The sequence below is a fragment of the Orcinus orca genome, chromosome 19 (assembly GCF_937001465.1).
Source record: "Orcinus orca chromosome 19, mOrcOrc1.1, whole genome shotgun sequence".
In the NCBI taxonomy this organism is placed as follows: domain Eukaryota; kingdom Metazoa; phylum Chordata; class Mammalia; order Artiodactyla; family Delphinidae; genus Orcinus; species Orcinus orca.
Window position 1 is genome coordinate 61,139,678 of NC_064577.1, and position 14,406 is coordinate 61,154,083.

General features: G+C 76.7%; 14 non-coding genes across 14 annotated transcripts; all 14 read right to left on the reverse strand.

Annotated features, from left to right (window-relative positions):
- Nucleotides 1–753: 753 nt before the first annotated feature.
- Nucleotides 754–872, reverse strand: LOC125962344 (5S ribosomal RNA). The gene has a single exon (XR_007473865.1). It is a non-coding gene; the product is annotated as a 5S ribosomal RNA (ribosomal RNA).
- Nucleotides 873–1,798: 926 nt separating this feature from the next.
- On the reverse strand, nucleotides 1,799–1,917 carry LOC125962345 (5S ribosomal RNA). The gene has a single exon (XR_007473866.1). It is a non-coding gene; the product is annotated as a 5S ribosomal RNA (ribosomal RNA).
- A 903-nt stretch (nucleotides 1,918–2,820) lies between these two features.
- LOC125962346 (5S ribosomal RNA) lies at nucleotides 2,821–2,939 on the reverse strand. Its single transcript, XR_007473867.1, has one exon. It is a non-coding gene; the product is annotated as a 5S ribosomal RNA (ribosomal RNA).
- A 926-nt stretch (nucleotides 2,940–3,865) lies between these two features.
- On the reverse strand, nucleotides 3,866–3,984 carry LOC125962348 (5S ribosomal RNA). The gene has a single exon (XR_007473869.1). It is a non-coding gene; the product is annotated as a 5S ribosomal RNA (ribosomal RNA).
- A 934-nt stretch (nucleotides 3,985–4,918) lies between these two features.
- LOC125962349 (5S ribosomal RNA) lies at nucleotides 4,919–5,037 on the reverse strand. The gene has a single exon (XR_007473870.1). It is a non-coding gene; the product is annotated as a 5S ribosomal RNA (ribosomal RNA).
- Nucleotides 5,038–5,963: 926 nt separating this feature from the next.
- LOC125962492 (5S ribosomal RNA) lies at nucleotides 5,964–6,082 on the reverse strand. The gene has a single exon (XR_007474013.1). It is a non-coding gene; the product is annotated as a 5S ribosomal RNA (ribosomal RNA).
- A 911-nt stretch (nucleotides 6,083–6,993) lies between these two features.
- LOC125962350 (5S ribosomal RNA) lies at nucleotides 6,994–7,112 on the reverse strand. Its single transcript, XR_007473871.1, has one exon. It is a non-coding gene; the product is annotated as a 5S ribosomal RNA (ribosomal RNA).
- Nucleotides 7,113–8,046: 934 nt separating this feature from the next.
- On the reverse strand, nucleotides 8,047–8,165 carry LOC125962351 (5S ribosomal RNA). Its single transcript, XR_007473872.1, has one exon. It is a non-coding gene; the product is annotated as a 5S ribosomal RNA (ribosomal RNA).
- Nucleotides 8,166–9,091: 926 nt separating this feature from the next.
- LOC125962493 (5S ribosomal RNA) lies at nucleotides 9,092–9,210 on the reverse strand. The gene has a single exon (XR_007474014.1). It is a non-coding gene; the product is annotated as a 5S ribosomal RNA (ribosomal RNA).
- Nucleotides 9,211–10,121: 911 nt separating this feature from the next.
- LOC125962352 (5S ribosomal RNA) lies at nucleotides 10,122–10,240 on the reverse strand. Its single transcript, XR_007473873.1, has one exon. It is a non-coding gene; the product is annotated as a 5S ribosomal RNA (ribosomal RNA).
- Nucleotides 10,241–11,143: 903 nt separating this feature from the next.
- LOC125962353 (5S ribosomal RNA) lies at nucleotides 11,144–11,262 on the reverse strand. The gene has a single exon (XR_007473874.1). It is a non-coding gene; the product is annotated as a 5S ribosomal RNA (ribosomal RNA).
- Nucleotides 11,263–12,188: 926 nt separating this feature from the next.
- Nucleotides 12,189–12,307, reverse strand: LOC125962354 (5S ribosomal RNA). The gene has a single exon (XR_007473875.1). It is a non-coding gene; the product is annotated as a 5S ribosomal RNA (ribosomal RNA).
- Nucleotides 12,308–13,241: 934 nt separating this feature from the next.
- LOC125962355 (5S ribosomal RNA) lies at nucleotides 13,242–13,360 on the reverse strand. The gene has a single exon (XR_007473876.1). It is a non-coding gene; the product is annotated as a 5S ribosomal RNA (ribosomal RNA).
- Nucleotides 13,361–14,286: 926 nt separating this feature from the next.
- Nucleotides 14,287–14,405, reverse strand: LOC125962356 (5S ribosomal RNA). Its single transcript, XR_007473877.1, has one exon. It is a non-coding gene; the product is annotated as a 5S ribosomal RNA (ribosomal RNA).
- Between the last annotated feature and the right edge of the window lies 1 nt (nucleotide 14,406).

Genomic DNA, 14,406 nt, shown 5'->3' on the forward strand with positions numbered 1-14,406 from the left:
CAGGGCGGCCGTGACCCAGCAAACCCTTCGGCGCTTGGCGCCCCGCCCAAGATCCCGCACGTCGCTCACAGGGACGTGGCCCCGGAGGCTTCAGGGCCCGGGGCCCGCGGTCCCTTGGGCATCGGCCCTGCCGGCCCACGCGGCGCTAGGCGCAGCCCGGCCGCAGCCCGGGCCGGCCCTCCTGCCCGACGGCAGCTGGCCCGAAGCCACTGGGAGCCACCATTGAGTCGCCACGGCCCCTCAGCCCCGGCAAGGCCACCCTTGCCCCCACACCCCCCGCCGAGCTCAGGACCCCGCCCCTGGTGGCCGGCAGGCCCGGGGAAGCGGCTCCTGCCCTCGATCCCGCTCCCGCACCCGGCCGCGGTGACACGCCAGCGGGGCGGGGTGGGGGTGGGGGGCTTTTGTCGGAGGGAGCTGTGGAGGGACACACCGGCACACAGGTGGCGGCGCCGGGGCTGGGCGCCGGTGGGGGCGGCCAGGTGCAGGTCGAGGGGCTCGCGGGCCGAAAGGACGGCAAGTGGGCCCGCGGCGGAGTCTGGGTCCGGGCCAGCCACCCCGGGAGCGTCTGGGGTGCGGCTGCCTTCCAGGGCCGCCTTCTGGCCGGCCGGGCCGGCGGGGAGCGCCCCCGCCGGCGCGCGCCGTGGTGGGAGGGGCCTGAGGAGGTGGGGCCTGCCGCGGGGCCCGGCGGGGGCGGAGCCGGCGGCCCCCGCCGCGGGCGAGTAAAGGAGAAGGCGGGCGGAGCGGGAGGCAAAAAGCCTACAGCACCCGGTATTCCCAGGCGGTCTCCCATCCAAGTACTAACCAGGCCCGACCCTGCTTAGCTTCCGAGATCAGACGAGATCGGGCGCGTTCAGGGTGGTATGGCCGTAGACGGGGGCGGGGGCCGCGGGCTGCCTCTTGAGGCCCAGTTTCGCTGGCGCTGGCGCCTTAACGCCAGCCTGGCGGCCGGCCCGCCCCGGCAGGGCCCCCTCGCCCGCCCAGGCAGGGGGAACGGAGGTCTCGGGTATCGGGCGGCGGCGGAGGGTTTGGCGACCACCTCCCAGCCCAAGGCGGCCGTGACCCAGCAAACCCTTCGGCGCTTGGCGCCCCGCCCAAGATCCCGCACGTCGCTCACAGGGACGTGACCCCGGAGGCTTCAGGGCCCGGGGCCCGCGGTCCCTTGGGCATCGGCCCTGCCGGCCCACGCGGCGCTAGGCGCAGCCCGGCCGCAGCCCGGGCCGGCCCTCCTGCCCGACGGCAGCTGGCCCGAAGCCACTGGGAGCCACCATTGAGTCGCCACGGCCCCTCAGCCCCGGCAAGGCCACCCTTGCCCCCACACCCCCCGCCGAGCTCAGGACCCCGCCCCTGGTGGCCGGCAGGCCCGGGGAAGCGGCCCCTGCCCTCGATCCCGCTCCCGCACCCGGCCGCGGTGACACGCCAGAGGGGCGGGGTGGGGGTGGGGGGCTTTTGTCGGAGGGAGCTGTGGAGGGACACACCGGCACACAGGTGGCGGCGCCGGGGCTGGGCGCCGGTGGGGGCGGCCAGGTGCAGGTCGAGGGGCTCGCGGGCCGAAAGGACGGCAAGTGGGCCCGCGGCGGAGTCTGGGTCCGGGCCAGCCACCCCGGGAGCGTCTGGGGTGCGGCTGCCTTCCAGGGCCGCCTTCTGGCCGGCCGGGCCGGCGGGGAGCGCCCCCGCCGGCGCGCGCCGTGGTGGGAGGGGCCTGAGGAGGTGGGGCCTGCCGCGGGGCCCGGCGGGGGCGGAGCCGGCGGCCCCCGCCGCGGGCGAGTAAAGGAGAAGGCGGGCGGAGCGGGAGGCAAAAAGCCTACAGCACCCGGTATTCCCAGGCGGTCTCCCATCCAAGTACTAACCAGGCCCGACCCTGCTTAGCTTCCGAGATCAGACGAGATCGGGCGCGTTCAGGGTGGTATGGCCGTAGACGGGGGCGGGGGCCGCGGGCTGCCTCTTGAGGCCCAGTTTCGCTGGCGCTGGCGCCTTAACGCCAGCCTGGCGGCCGGCCCGCCCAGGCAGGGGGAACGGAGGTCTCGGGTATCGGGCGGCGGCGGAGGGTTTGGCGACCACCTCCCAGCCCAGGGCGGCCGTGACCCAGCAAACCCTTCGGCGCTTGGCGCCCCGCCCAAGATCCCGCACGTCGCTCACAGGGACGTGGCCCCGGAGGCTTCAGGGCCCAGGGCCCGCGGTCCCTTGGGCATCGGCCCTGCCGGCCCACGCGGCGCTAGGCGCAGCCCGGCCGCAGCCCGGGCCGGCCCTCCTGCCCGACGGCAGCTGGCCCGAAGCCACTGGGAGCCACCATTGAGTCGCCACGGCCCCTCAGCCCCGGCAAGGCCACCCTTGCCCCCACACCCCCCGCCGAGCTCAGGACCCCGCCCCTGGTGGCCGGCAGGCCCGGGGAAGCGGCCCCTGCCCTCGATCCCGCTCCCGCACCCGGCCGCGGTGACACGCCAGCGGGGCGGGGTGGGGGTGGGGGGCTTTTGTCGGAGGGAGCTGTGGAGGGACACACCGGCACACAGGTGGCGGCGCCGGGGCTGGGCGCCGGTGGGGGCGGCCAGGTGCAGGTCGAGGGGCTCGCGGGCCGAAAGGACGGCAAGTGGGCCCGCGGCGGAGTCTGGGTCCGGGCCAGCCACCCCGGGAGCGTCTGGGGTGCGGCTGCCTTCCAGGGCCGCCTTCTGGCCGGCCGGGCCGGCGGGGAGCGCCCCCGCGGGCGCGCGCCGTGGTGGGAGGGGCCTGAGGAGGTGGGGCCTGCCGCGGGGCCCGGCGGGGGCGGAGCCGGCGGCCCCCGCCGCGGGCGAGTAAAGGAGAAGGCGGGCGGAGCGGGAGGCAAAAAGCCTACAGCACCCGGTATTCCCAGGCGGTCTCCCATCCAAGTACTAACCAGGCCCGACCCTGCTTAGCTTCCGAGATCAGACGAGATCGGGCGCGTTCAGGGTGGTATGGCCGTAGACGGGGGCGGGGGCCGCGGGCTGCCTCTTGAGGCCCAGTTTCGCTGGCGCTGGCGCCTTAACGCCAGCCTGGCGGCCGGCCCGCCCCGGCAGGGCCCCCTCGCCCGCCCAGGCAGGGGGAACGGAGGTCTCGGGTATCGGGCGGCGGCGGAGGGTTTGGCGACCACCTCCCAGCCCAGGGCGGCCGTGACCCAGCAAACCCTTCGGCGCTTGGCGCCCCGCCCAAGATCCCGCACGTCGCTCACAGGGACGTGGCCCCGGAGGCTTCAGGGCCCGGGGCCCGCGGTCCCTTGGGCATCGGCCCTGCCGGCCCACGCGGCGCTAGGCGCAGCCCGGCCGCAGCCCGGGCCGGCCCTCCTGCCCGACGGCAGCTGGCCCGAAGCCACTGGGAGCCACCATTGAGTCGCCACGGCCCCTCAGCCCCGGCAAGGCCACCCTTGCCCCCACACCCCCCGCCGAGCTCAGGACCCCGCCCCTGGTGGCCGGCAGGCCCGGGGAAGCGGCTCCTGCCCTCGATCCCGCTCCCGCACCCGGCCGCGGTGACACGCCAGCGGGGCGGGGTGGGGGTGGGGGGCTTTTGTCGGAGGGAGCTGTGGAGGGACACACCGGCACACAGGTGGCGGCGCCGGGGCTGGGCGCCGGTGGGGGCGGCCAGGTGCAGGTCGAGGGGCTCGCGGGCCGAAAGGACGGCAAGTGGGCCCGCGGCGGAGTCTGGGTCCGGGCCAGCCACCCCGGGAGCGTCTGGGGTGCGGCTGCCTTCCAGGGCCGCCTTCTGGCCGGCCGGGCCGGCGGGGAGCGCCCCCGCCGGCGCGCGCCGTGGTGGGAGGGGCCTGAGGAGGTGGGGCCTGCCGCGGGGCCCGGCGGGGGCGGAGCCGGCGGCCCCCGCCGCGGGCGAGTAAAGGAGAAGGCGGGCGGAGCGGGAGGCAAAAAGCCTACAGCACCCGGTATTCCCAGGCGGTCTCCCATCCAAGTACTAACCAGGCCCGACCCTGCTTAGCTTCCGAGATCAGACGAGATCGGGCGCGTTCAGGGTGGTATGGCCGTAGACGGGGGCGGGGGCCGCGGGCTGCCTCTTGAGGCCCAGTTTCGCTGGCGCTGGCGCCTTAACGCCAGCCTGGCGGCCGGCCCGCCCCGGCAGGGCCCCCTCGCCCGCCCAGGCAGGGGGAACGGAGGTCTCGGGTATCGGGCGGCGGCGGAGGGTTTGGCGACCACCTCCCAGCCCAAGGCGGCCGTGACCCAGCAAACCCTTCGGCGCTTGGCGCCCCGCCCAAGATCCCGCACGTCGCTCACAGGGACGTGACCCCGGAGGCTTCAGGGCCCGGGGCCCGCGGTCCCTTGGGCATCGGCCCTGCCGGCCCACGCGGCGCTAGGCGCAGCCCGGCCGCAGCCCGGGCCGGCCCTCCTGCCCGACGGCAGCTGGCCCGAAGCCACTGGGAGCCACCATTGAGTCGCCACGGCCCCTCAGCCCCGGCAAGGCCACCCTTGCCCCCACACCCCCCGCCGAGCTCAGGACCCCGCCCCTGGTGGCCGGCAGGCCCGGGGAAGCGGCCCCTGCCCTCGATCCCGCTCCCGCACCCGGCCGCGGTGACACGCCAGAGGGGCGGGGTGGGGGTGGGGGGCTTTTGTCGGAGGGAGCTGTGGAGGGACACACCGGCACACAGGTGGCGGCGCCGGGGCTGGGCGCCGGTGGGGGCGGCCAGGTGCAGGTCGAGGGGCTCGCGGGCCGAAAGGACGGCAAGTGGGCCCGCGGCGGAGTCTGGGTCCGGGCCAGCCACCCCGGGAGCGTCTGGGGTGCGGCTGCCTTCCAGGGCCGCCTTCTGGCCGCCTGGCCGGCCGGGCCGGCGGGGAGCGCCCCCGCCGGCGCGCGCCGTGGTGGGAGGGGCCTGAGGAGGTGGGGCCTGCCGCGGGGCCCGGCGGGGGCGGAGCCGGCGGCCCCCGCCGCGGGCGAGTAAAGGAGAAGGCGGGCGGAGCGGGAGGCAAAAAGCCTACAGCACCCGGTATTCCCAGGCGGTCTCCCATCCAAGTACTAACCAGGCCCGACCCTGCTTAGCTTCCGAGATCAGACGAGATCGGGCGCGTTCAGGGTGGTATGGCCGTAGACGGGGGCGGGGGCCGCGGGCTGCCTCTTGAGGCCCAGTTTCGCTGGCGCTGGCGCCTTAACGCCAGCCTGGCGGCCGGCCCGCCCCGGCAGGGCCCCCTCGCCCGCCCAGGCAGGGGGAACGGAGGTCTCGGGTATCGGGCGGCGGCGGAGGGTTTGGCGACCACCTCCCAGCCCAGGGCGGCCGTGACCCAGCAAACCCTTCGGCGCTTGGCGCCCCGCCCAAGATCCCGCACGTCGCTCACAGGGACGTGGCCCCGGAGGCTTCAGGGCCCGGGGCCCGCGGTCCCTTGGGCATCGGCCCTGCCGGCCCACGCGGCGCTAGGCGCAGCCCGGCCGCAGCCCGGGCCGGCCCTCCTGCCCGACGGCAGCTGGCCCGAAGCCACTGGGAGCCACCATTGAGTCGCCACGGCCCCTCAGCCCCGGCAAGGCCACCCTTGCCCCCACACCCCCCGCCGAGCTCAGGACCCCGCCCCTGGTGGCCGGCAGGCCCGGGGAAGCGGCCCCTGCCCTCGATCCCGCTCCCGCACCCGGCCGCGGTGACACGCCAGAGGGGCGGGGTGGGGGTGGGGGGCTTTTGTCGGAGGGAGCTGTGGAGGGACACACCGGCACACAGGTGGCGGCGCCGGGGCTGGGCGCCGGTGGGGGCGGCCAGGTGCAGGTCGAGGGGCTCGCGGGCCGAAAGGACGGCAAGTGGGCCCGCGGCGGAGTCTGGGTCCGGGCCAGCCACCCCGGGAGCGTCTGGGGTGCGGCTGCCTTCCAGGGCCGCCTTCTGGCCGGCCGGGCCGGCGGGGAGCGCCCCCGCCGGCGCGCGCCGTGGTGGGAGGGGCCTGAGGAGGTGGGGCCTGCCGCGGGGCCCGGCGGGGGCGGAGCCGGCGGCCCCCGCCGCGGGCGAGTAAAGGAGAAGGCGGGCGGAGCGGGAGGCAAAAAGCCTACAGCACCCGGTATTCCCAGGCGGTCTCCCATCCAAGTACTAACCAGGCCCGACCCTGCTTAGCTTCCGAGATCAGACGAGATTGGGCGCGTTCAGGGTGATATGGCCGTAGACGGGGGCGGGGGCCGCGGGCTGGCTCTTGAGGCCCAGTTTCGCTGGCGCTGGCGCCTTAACGCCAGCCTGGCGGCCGGCCCGCCCAGGCAGGGGGAACGGAGGTCTCGGGTATCGGGCGGCGGCGGAGGGTTTGGCGACCACCTCCCAGCCCAGGGCGGCCGTGACCCAGCAAACCCTTCGGCGCTTGGCGCCCCGCCCAAGATCCCGCACGTCGCTCACAGGGACGTGGCCCCGGAGGCTTCAGGGCCCGGGGCCCGCGGTCCCTTGGGCATCGGCCCTGCCGGCCCACGCGGCGCTAGGCGCAGCCCGGCCGCAGCCCGGGCCGGCCCTCCTGCCCGACAGCAGCTGGCCCGAAGCCACTGGGAGCCACCATTGAGTCGCCACGGCCCCTCAGCCCCGGCAAGGCCACCCTTGCCCCCACACCCCCCGCCGAGCTCAGGACCCCGCCCCTGGTGGCCGGCAGGCCCGGGGAAGCGGCCCCTGCCCTCGATCCCGCTCCCGCACCCGGCCGCGGTGACACGCCAGCGGGGCGGGGTGGGGGTGGGGGGCTTTTGTCGGAGGGAGCTGTGGAGGGACACACCGGCACACAGGTGGCGGCGCCGGGGCTGGGCGCCGGTGGGGGCGGCCAGGTGCAGGTCGAGGGGCTCGCGGGCCGAAAGGACGGCAAGTGGGCCCGCGGCGGAGTCTGGGTCCGGGCCAGCCACCCCGGGAGCGTCTGGGGTGCGGCCGCCTTCCAGGGCCGCCTTCTGGCCGCCTGGCCGGCCGGGCCGGCGGGGAGCGCCCCCGCCGGCGCGCGCCGTGGTGGGAGGGGCCTGAGGAGGTGGGGCCTGCCGCGGGGCCCGGCGGGGGCGGAGCCGGCGGCCCCCGCCGCGGGCGAGTAAAGGAGAAGGCGGGCGGAGCGGGAGGCAAAAAGCCTACAGCACCCGGTATTCCCAGGCGGTCTCCCATCCAAGTACTAACCAGGCCCGACCCTGCTTAGCTTCCGAGATCAGACGAGATCGGGCGCGTTCAGGGTGGTATGGCCGTAGACGGGGGCGGGGGCCGCGGGCTGCCTCTTGAGGCCCAGTTTCGCTGGCGCTGGCGCCTTAACGCCAGCCTGGCGGCCGGCCCGCCCCGGCAGGGCCCCCTCGCCCGCCCAGGCAGGGGGAACGGAGGTCTCGGGTATCGGGCGGCGGCGGAGGGTTTGGCGACCACCTCCCAGCCCAAGGCGGCCGTGACCCAGCAAACCCTTCGGCGCTTGGCGCCCCGCCCAAGATCCCGCACGTCGCTCACAGGGACGTGACCCCGGAGGCTTCAGGGCCCGGGGCCCGCGGTCCCTTGGGCATCGGCCCTGCCGGCCCACGCGGCGCTAGGCGCAGCCCGGCCGCAGCCCGGGCCGGCCCTCCTGCCCGACGGCAGCTGGCCCGAAGCCACTGGGAGCCACCATTGAGTCGCCACGGCCCCTCAGCCCCGGCAAGGCCACCCTTGCCCCCACACCCCCCGCCGAGCTCAGGACCCCGCCCCTGGTGGCCGGCAGGCCCGGGGAAGCGGCCCCTGCCCTCGATCCCGCTCCCGCACCCGGCCGCGGTGACACGCCAGAGGGGCGGGGTGGGGGTGGGGGGCTTTTGTCGGAGGGAGCTGTGGAGGGACACACCGGCACACAGGTGGCGGCGCCGGGGCTGGGCGCCGGTGGGGGCGGCCAGGTGCAGGTCGAGGGGCTCGCGGGCCGAAAGGACGGCAAGTGGGCCCGCGGCGGAGTCTGGGTCCGGGCCAGCCACCCCGGGAGCGTCTGGGGTGCGGCTGCCTTCCAGGGCCGCCTTCTGGCCGCCTGGCCGGCCGGGCCGGCGGGGAGCGCCCCCGCCGGCGCGCGCCGTGGTGGGAGGGGCCTGAGGAGGTGGGGCCTGCCGCGGGGCCCGGCGGGGGCGGAGCCGGCGGCCCCCGCCGCGGGCGAGTAAAGGAGAAGGCGGGCGGAGCGGGAGGCAAAAAGCCTACAGCACCCGGTATTCCCAGGCGGTCTCCCATCCAAGTACTAACCAGGCCCGACCCTGCTTAGCTTCCGAGATCAGACGAGATCGGGCGCGTTCAGGGTGGTATGGCCGTAGACGGGGGCGGGGGCCGCGGGCTGCCTCTTGAGGCCCAGTTTCGCTGGCGCTGGCGCCTTAACGCCAGCCTGGCGGCCGGCCCGCCCCGGCAGGGCCCCCTCGCCCGCCCAGGCAGGGGGAACGGAGGTCTCGGGTATCGGGCGGCGGCGGAGGGTTTGGCGACCACCTCCCAGCCCAGGGCGGCCGTGACCCAGCAAACCCTTCGGCGCTTGGCGCCCCGCCCAAGATCCCGCACGTCGCTCACAGGGACGTGGCCCCGGAGGCTTCAGGGCCCGGGGCCCGCGGTCCCTTGGGCATCGGCCCTGCCGGCCCACGCGGCGCTAGGCGCAGCCCGGCCGCAGCCCGGGCCGGCCCTCCTGCCCGACGGCAGCTGGCCCGAAGCCACTGGGAGCCACCATTGAGTCGCCACGGCCCCTCAGCCCCGGCAAGGCCACCCTTGCCCCCACACCCCCCGCCGAGCTCAGGACCCCGCCCCTGGTGGCCGGCAGGCCCGGGGAAGCGGCCCCTGCCCTCGATCCCGCTCCCGCACCCGGCCGCGGTGACACGCCAGAGGGGCGGGGTGGGGGTGGGGGGCTTTTGTCGGAGGGAGCTGTGGAGGGACACACCGGCACACAGGTGGCGGCGCCGGGGCTGGGCGCCGGTGGGGGCGGCCAGGTGCAGGTCGAGGGGCTCGCGGGCCGAAAGGACGGCAAGTGGGCCCGCGGCGGAGTCTGGGTCCGGGCCAGCCACCCCGGGAGCGTCTGGGGTGCGGCTGCCTTCCAGGGCCGCCTTCTGGCCGGCCGGGCCGGCGGGGAGCGCCCCCGCCGGCGCGCGCCGTGGTGGGAGGGGCCTGAGGAGGTGGGGCCTGCCGCGGGGCCCGGCGGGGGCGGAGCCGGCGGCCCCCGCCGCGGGCGAGTAAAGGAGAAGGCGGGCGGAGCGGGAGGCAAAAAGCCTACAGCACCCGGTATTCCCAGGCGGTCTCCCATCCAAGTACTAACCAGGCCCGACCCTGCTTAGCTTCCGAGATCAGACGAGATTGGGCGCGTTCAGGGTGATATGGCCGTAGACGGGGGCGGGGGCCGCGGGCTGGCTCTTGAGGCCCAGTTTCGCTGGCGCTGGCGCCTTAACGCCAGCCTGGCGGCCGGCCCGCCCAGGCAGGGGGAACGGAGGTCTCGGGTATCGGGCGGCGGCGGAGGGTTTGGCGACCACCTCCCAGCCCAGGGCGGCCGTGACCCAGCAAACCCTTCGGCGCTTGGCGCCCCGCCCAAGATCCCGCACGTCGCTCACAGGGACGTGGCCCCGGAGGCTTCAGGGCCCGGGGCCCGCGGTCCCTTGGGCATCGGCCCTGCCGGCCCACGCGGCGCTAGGCGCAGCCCGGCCGCAGCCCGGGCCGGCCCTCCTGCCCGACAGCAGCTGGCCCGAAGCCACTGGGAGCCACCATTGAGTCGCCACGGCCCCTCAGCCCCGGCAAGGCCACCCTTGCCCCCACACCCCCCGCCGAGCTCAGGACCCCGCCCCTGGTGGCCGGCAGGCCCGGGGAAGCGGCCCCTGCCCTCGATCCCGCTCCCGCACCCGGCCGCGGTGACACGCCAGCGGGGCGGGGTGGGGGTGGGGGGCTTTTGTCGGAGGGAGCTGTGGAGGGACACACCGGCACACAGGTGGCGGCGCCGGGGCTGGGCGCCGGTGGGGGCGGCCAGGTGCAGGTCGAGGGGCTCGCGGGCCGAAAGGACGGCAAGTGGGCCCGCGGCGGAGTCTGGGTCCGGGCCAGCCACCCCGGGAGCGTCTGGGGTGCGGCCGCCTTCCAGGGCCGCCTTCTGGCCGCCTGGCCGGCCGGGCCGGCGGGGAGCGCCCCCGCCGGCGCGCGCCGTGGTGGGAGGGGCCTGAGGAGGTGGGGCCTGCCGCGGGGCCCGGCGGGGGCGGAGCCGGCGGCCCCCGCCGCGGGCGAGTAAAGGAGAAGGCGGGCGGAGCGGGAGGCAAAAAGCCTACAGCACCCGGTATTCCCAGGCGGTCTCCCATCCAAGTACTAACCAGGCCCGACCCTGCTTAGCTTCCGAGATCAGACGAGATCGGGCGCGTTCAGGGTGGTATGGCCGTAGACGGGGGCGGGGGCCGCGGGCTGCCTCTTGAGGCCCAGTTTCGCTGGCGCTGGCGCCTTAACGCCAGCCTGGCGGCCGGCCCGCCCAGGCAGGGGGAACGGAGGTCTCGGGTATCGGGCGGCGGCGGAGGGTTTTGCGACCACCTCCCAGCCCAGGGCGGCCGTGACCCAGCAAACCCTTCGGCGCTTGGCGCCCCGCCCAAGATCCCGCACGTCGCTCACAGGGACGTGGCCCCGGAGGCTTCAGGGCCCGGGGCCCGCGGTCCCTTGGGCATCGGCCCTGCCGGCCCACGCGGCGCTAGGCGCAGCCCGGCCGCAGCCCGGGCCGGCCCTCCTGCCCGACGGCAGCTGGCCCGAAGCCACTGGGAGCCACCATTGAGTCGCCACGGCCCCTCAGCCCCGGCAAGGCCACCCTTGCCCCCACACCCCCCGCCGAGCTCAGGACCCCGCCCCTGGTGGCCGGCAGGCCCGGGGAAGCGGCTCCTGCCCTCGATCCCGCTCCCGCACCCGGCCGCGGTGACACGCCAGCGGGGCGGGGTGGGGGTGGGGGGCTTTTGTCGGAGGGAGCTGTGGAGGGACGCACCGGCACACAGGTGGCGGCGCCGGGGCTGGGCGCCGGTGGGGGCGGCCAGGTGCAGGTCGAGGGGCTCGCGGGCCGAAAGGACGGCAAGTGGGCCCGCGGCGGAGTCTGGGTCCGGGCCAGCCACCCCGGGAGCGTCTGGGGTGCGGCTGCCTTCCAGGGCCGCCTTCTGGCCGGCCGGGCCGGCGGGGAGCGCCCCCGCCGGCGCGCGCCGTGGTGGGAGGGGCCTGAGGAGGTGGGGCCTGCCGCGGGGCCCGGCGGGGGCGGAGCCGGCGGCCCCCGCCGCGGGCGAGTAAAGGAGAAGGCGGGCGGAGCGGGAGGCAAAAAGCCTACAGCACCCGGTATTCCCAGGCGGTCTCCCATCCAAGTACTAACCAGGCCCGACCCTGCTTAGCTTCCGAGATCAGACGAGATCGGGCGCGTTCAGGGTGGTATGGCCGTAGACGGGGGCGGGGGCCGCGGGCTGCCTCTTGAGGCCCAGTTTCGCTGGCGCTGGCGCCTTAACGCCAGCCTGGCGGCCGGCCCGCCCCGGCAGGGCCCCCTCGCCCGCCCAGGCAGGGGGAACGGAGGTCTCGGGTATCGGGCGGCGGCGGAGGGTTTGGCGACCACCTCCCAGCCCAGGGCGGCCGTGACCCAGCAAACCCTTCGGCGCTTGGCGCCCCGCCCAAGATCCCGCACGTCGCTCACAGGGACGTGGCCCCGGAGGCTTCAGGGCCCGGGGCCCGCGGTCCCTTGGGCATCGGCCCTGCCGGCCCACGCGGCGCTAGGCGCAGCCCGGCCGCAGCCCGGGCCGGCCCTCCTGCCCGACGGCAGCTGGCCCGAAGCCACTGGGAGCCACCATTGAGTCGCCACGGCCCCTCAGCCCCGGCAAGGCCACCCTTGCCCCCACACCCCCCGCCGAGCTCAGGACCCCGCCCCTGGTGGCCGGCAGGCCCGGGGAAGCGGCCCCTGCCCTCGATCCCGCTCCCGCACCCGGCCGCGGTGACACGCCAGCGGGGCGGGGTGGGGGTGGGGGGCTTTTGTCGGAGGGAGCTGTGGAGGGACACACCGGCACACAGGTGGCGGCGCCGGGGCTGGGCGCCGGTGGGGGCGGCCAGGTGCAGGTCGAGGGGCTCGCGGGCCGAAAGGACGGCAAGTGGGCCCGCGGCGGAGTCTGGGTCCGGGCCAGCCACCCCGGGAGCGTCTGGGGTGCGGCTGCCTTCCAGGGCCGCCTTCTGGCCGGCCGGGCCGGCGGGGAGCGCCCCCGCCGGCGCGCGCCGTGGTGGGAGGGGCCTGAGGAGGTGGGGCCTGCCGCGGGGCCCGGCGGGGGCGGAGCCGGCGGCCCCCGCCGCGGGCGAGTAAAGGAGAAGGCGGGCGGAGCGGGAGGCAAAAAGCCTACAGCACCCGGTATTCCCAGGCGGTCTCCCATCCAAGTACTAACCAGGCCCGACCCTGCTTAGCTTCCGAGATCAGACGAGATCGGGCGCGTTCAGGGTGGTATGGCCGTAGACGGGGGCGGGGGCCGCGGGCTGCCTCTTGAGGCCCAGTTTCGCTGGCGCTGGCGCCTTAACGCCAGCCTGGCGGCCGGCCCGCCCCGGCAGGGCCCCCTCGCCCGCCCAGGCAGGGGGAACGGAGGTCTCGGGTATCGGGCGGCGGCGGAGGGTTTGGCGACCACCTCCCAGCCCAGGGCGGCCGTGACCCAGCAAACCCTTCGGCGCTTGGCGCCCCGCCCAAGATCCCGCACGTCGCTCACAGGGACGTGGCCCCGGAGGCTTCAGGGCCCGGGGCCCGCGGTCCCTTGGGCATCGGCCCTGCCGGCCCACGCGGCGCTAGGCGCAGCCCGGCCGCAGCCCGGGCCGGCCCTCCTGCCCGACGGCAGCTGGCCCGAAGCCACTGGGAGCCACCATTGAGTCGCCACGGCCCCTCAGCCCCGGCAAGGCCACCCTTGCCCCCACACCCCCCGCCGAGCTCAGGACCCCGCCCCTGGTGGCCGGCAGGCCCGGGGAAGCGGCCCCTGCCCTCGATCCCGCTCCCGCACCCGGCCGCGGTGACACGCCAGCGGGGCGGGGTGGGGGTGGGGGGCTTTTGTCGGAGGGAGCTGTGGAGGGACACACCGGCACACAGGTGGCGGCGCCGGGGCTGGGCGCCGGTGGGGGCGGCCAGGTGCAGGTCGAGGGGCTCGCGGGCCGAAAGGACGGCAAGTGGGCCCGCGGCGGAGTCTGGGTCCGGGCCAGCCACCCCGGGAGCGTCTGGGGTGCGGCTGCCTTCCAGGGCCGCCTTCTGGCCGCCTGGCCGGCCGGGCCGGCGGGGAGCGCCCCCGCCGGCGCGCGCCGTGGTGGGAGGGGCCTGAGGAGGTGGGGCCTGCCGCGGGGCCCGGCGGGGGCGGAGCCGGCGGCCCCCGCCGCGGGCGAGTAAAGGAGAAGGCGGGCGGAGCGGGAGGCAAAAAGCCTACAGCACCCGGTATTCCCAGGCGGTCTCCCATCCAAGTACTAACCAGGCCCGACCCTGCTTAGCTTCCGAGATCAGACGAGATCGGGCGCGTTCAGGGTGGTATGGCCGTAGACGGGGGCGGGGGCCGCGGGCTGCCTCTTGAGGCCCAGTTTCGCTGGCGCTGGCGCCTTAACGCCAGCCTGGCGGCCGGCCCGCCCCGGCAGGGCCCCCTCGCCCGCCCAGGCAGGGGGAACGGAGGTCTCGGGTATCGGGCGGCGGCGGAGGGTTTGGCGACCACCTCCCAGCCCAGGGCGGCCGTGACCCAGCAAACCCTTCGGCGCTTGGCGCCCCGCCCAAGATCCCGCACGTCGCTCACAGGGACGTGGCCCCGGAGGCTTCAGGGCCCGGGGCCCGCGGTCCCTTGGGCATCGGCCCTGCCAGCCCACGCGGCGCTAGGCGCAGCCCGGCCGCAGCCCGGGCCGGCCCTCCTGCCCGACGGCAGCTGGCCCGAAGCCACTGGGAGCCACCATTGAGTCGCCACGGCCCCTCAGCCCCGGCAAGGCCACCCTTGCCCCCACACCCCCCGCCGAGCTCAGGACCCCGCCCCTGGTGGCCGGCAGGCCCGGGGAAGCGGCCCCTGCCCTCGATCCCGCTCCCGCACCCGGCCGCGGTGACACGCCAGCGGGGCGGGGTGGGGGTGGGGGGCTTTTGTCGGAGGGAGCTGTGGAGGGACACACCGGCACACAGGTGGCGGCGCCGGGGCTGGGCGCCGGTGGGGGCGGCCAGGTGCAGGTCGAGGGGCTCGCGGGCCGAAAGGACGGCAAGTGGGCCCGCGGCGGAGTCTGGGTCCGGGCCAGCCACCCCGGGAGCGTCTGGGGTGCGGCTGCCTTCCAGGGCCGCCTTCTGGCCGGCCGGGCCGGCGGGGAGGGCCCCCGCCGGCGCGCGCCGTGGTGGGAGGGGCCTGAGGAGGTGGGGCCTGCCGCGGGGCCCGGCGGGGGCGGAGCCGGCGGCCCCCGCCGCGGGCGAGTAAAGGAGAAGGCGGGCGGAGCGGGAGGCAAAAAGCCTACAGCACCCGGTATTCCCAGGCGGTCTCCCATCCAAGTACTAACCAGGCCCGACCCTGCTTAGCTTCCGAGATCAGACGAGATCGGGCGCGTTCAGGGTGGTATGGCCGTAGACG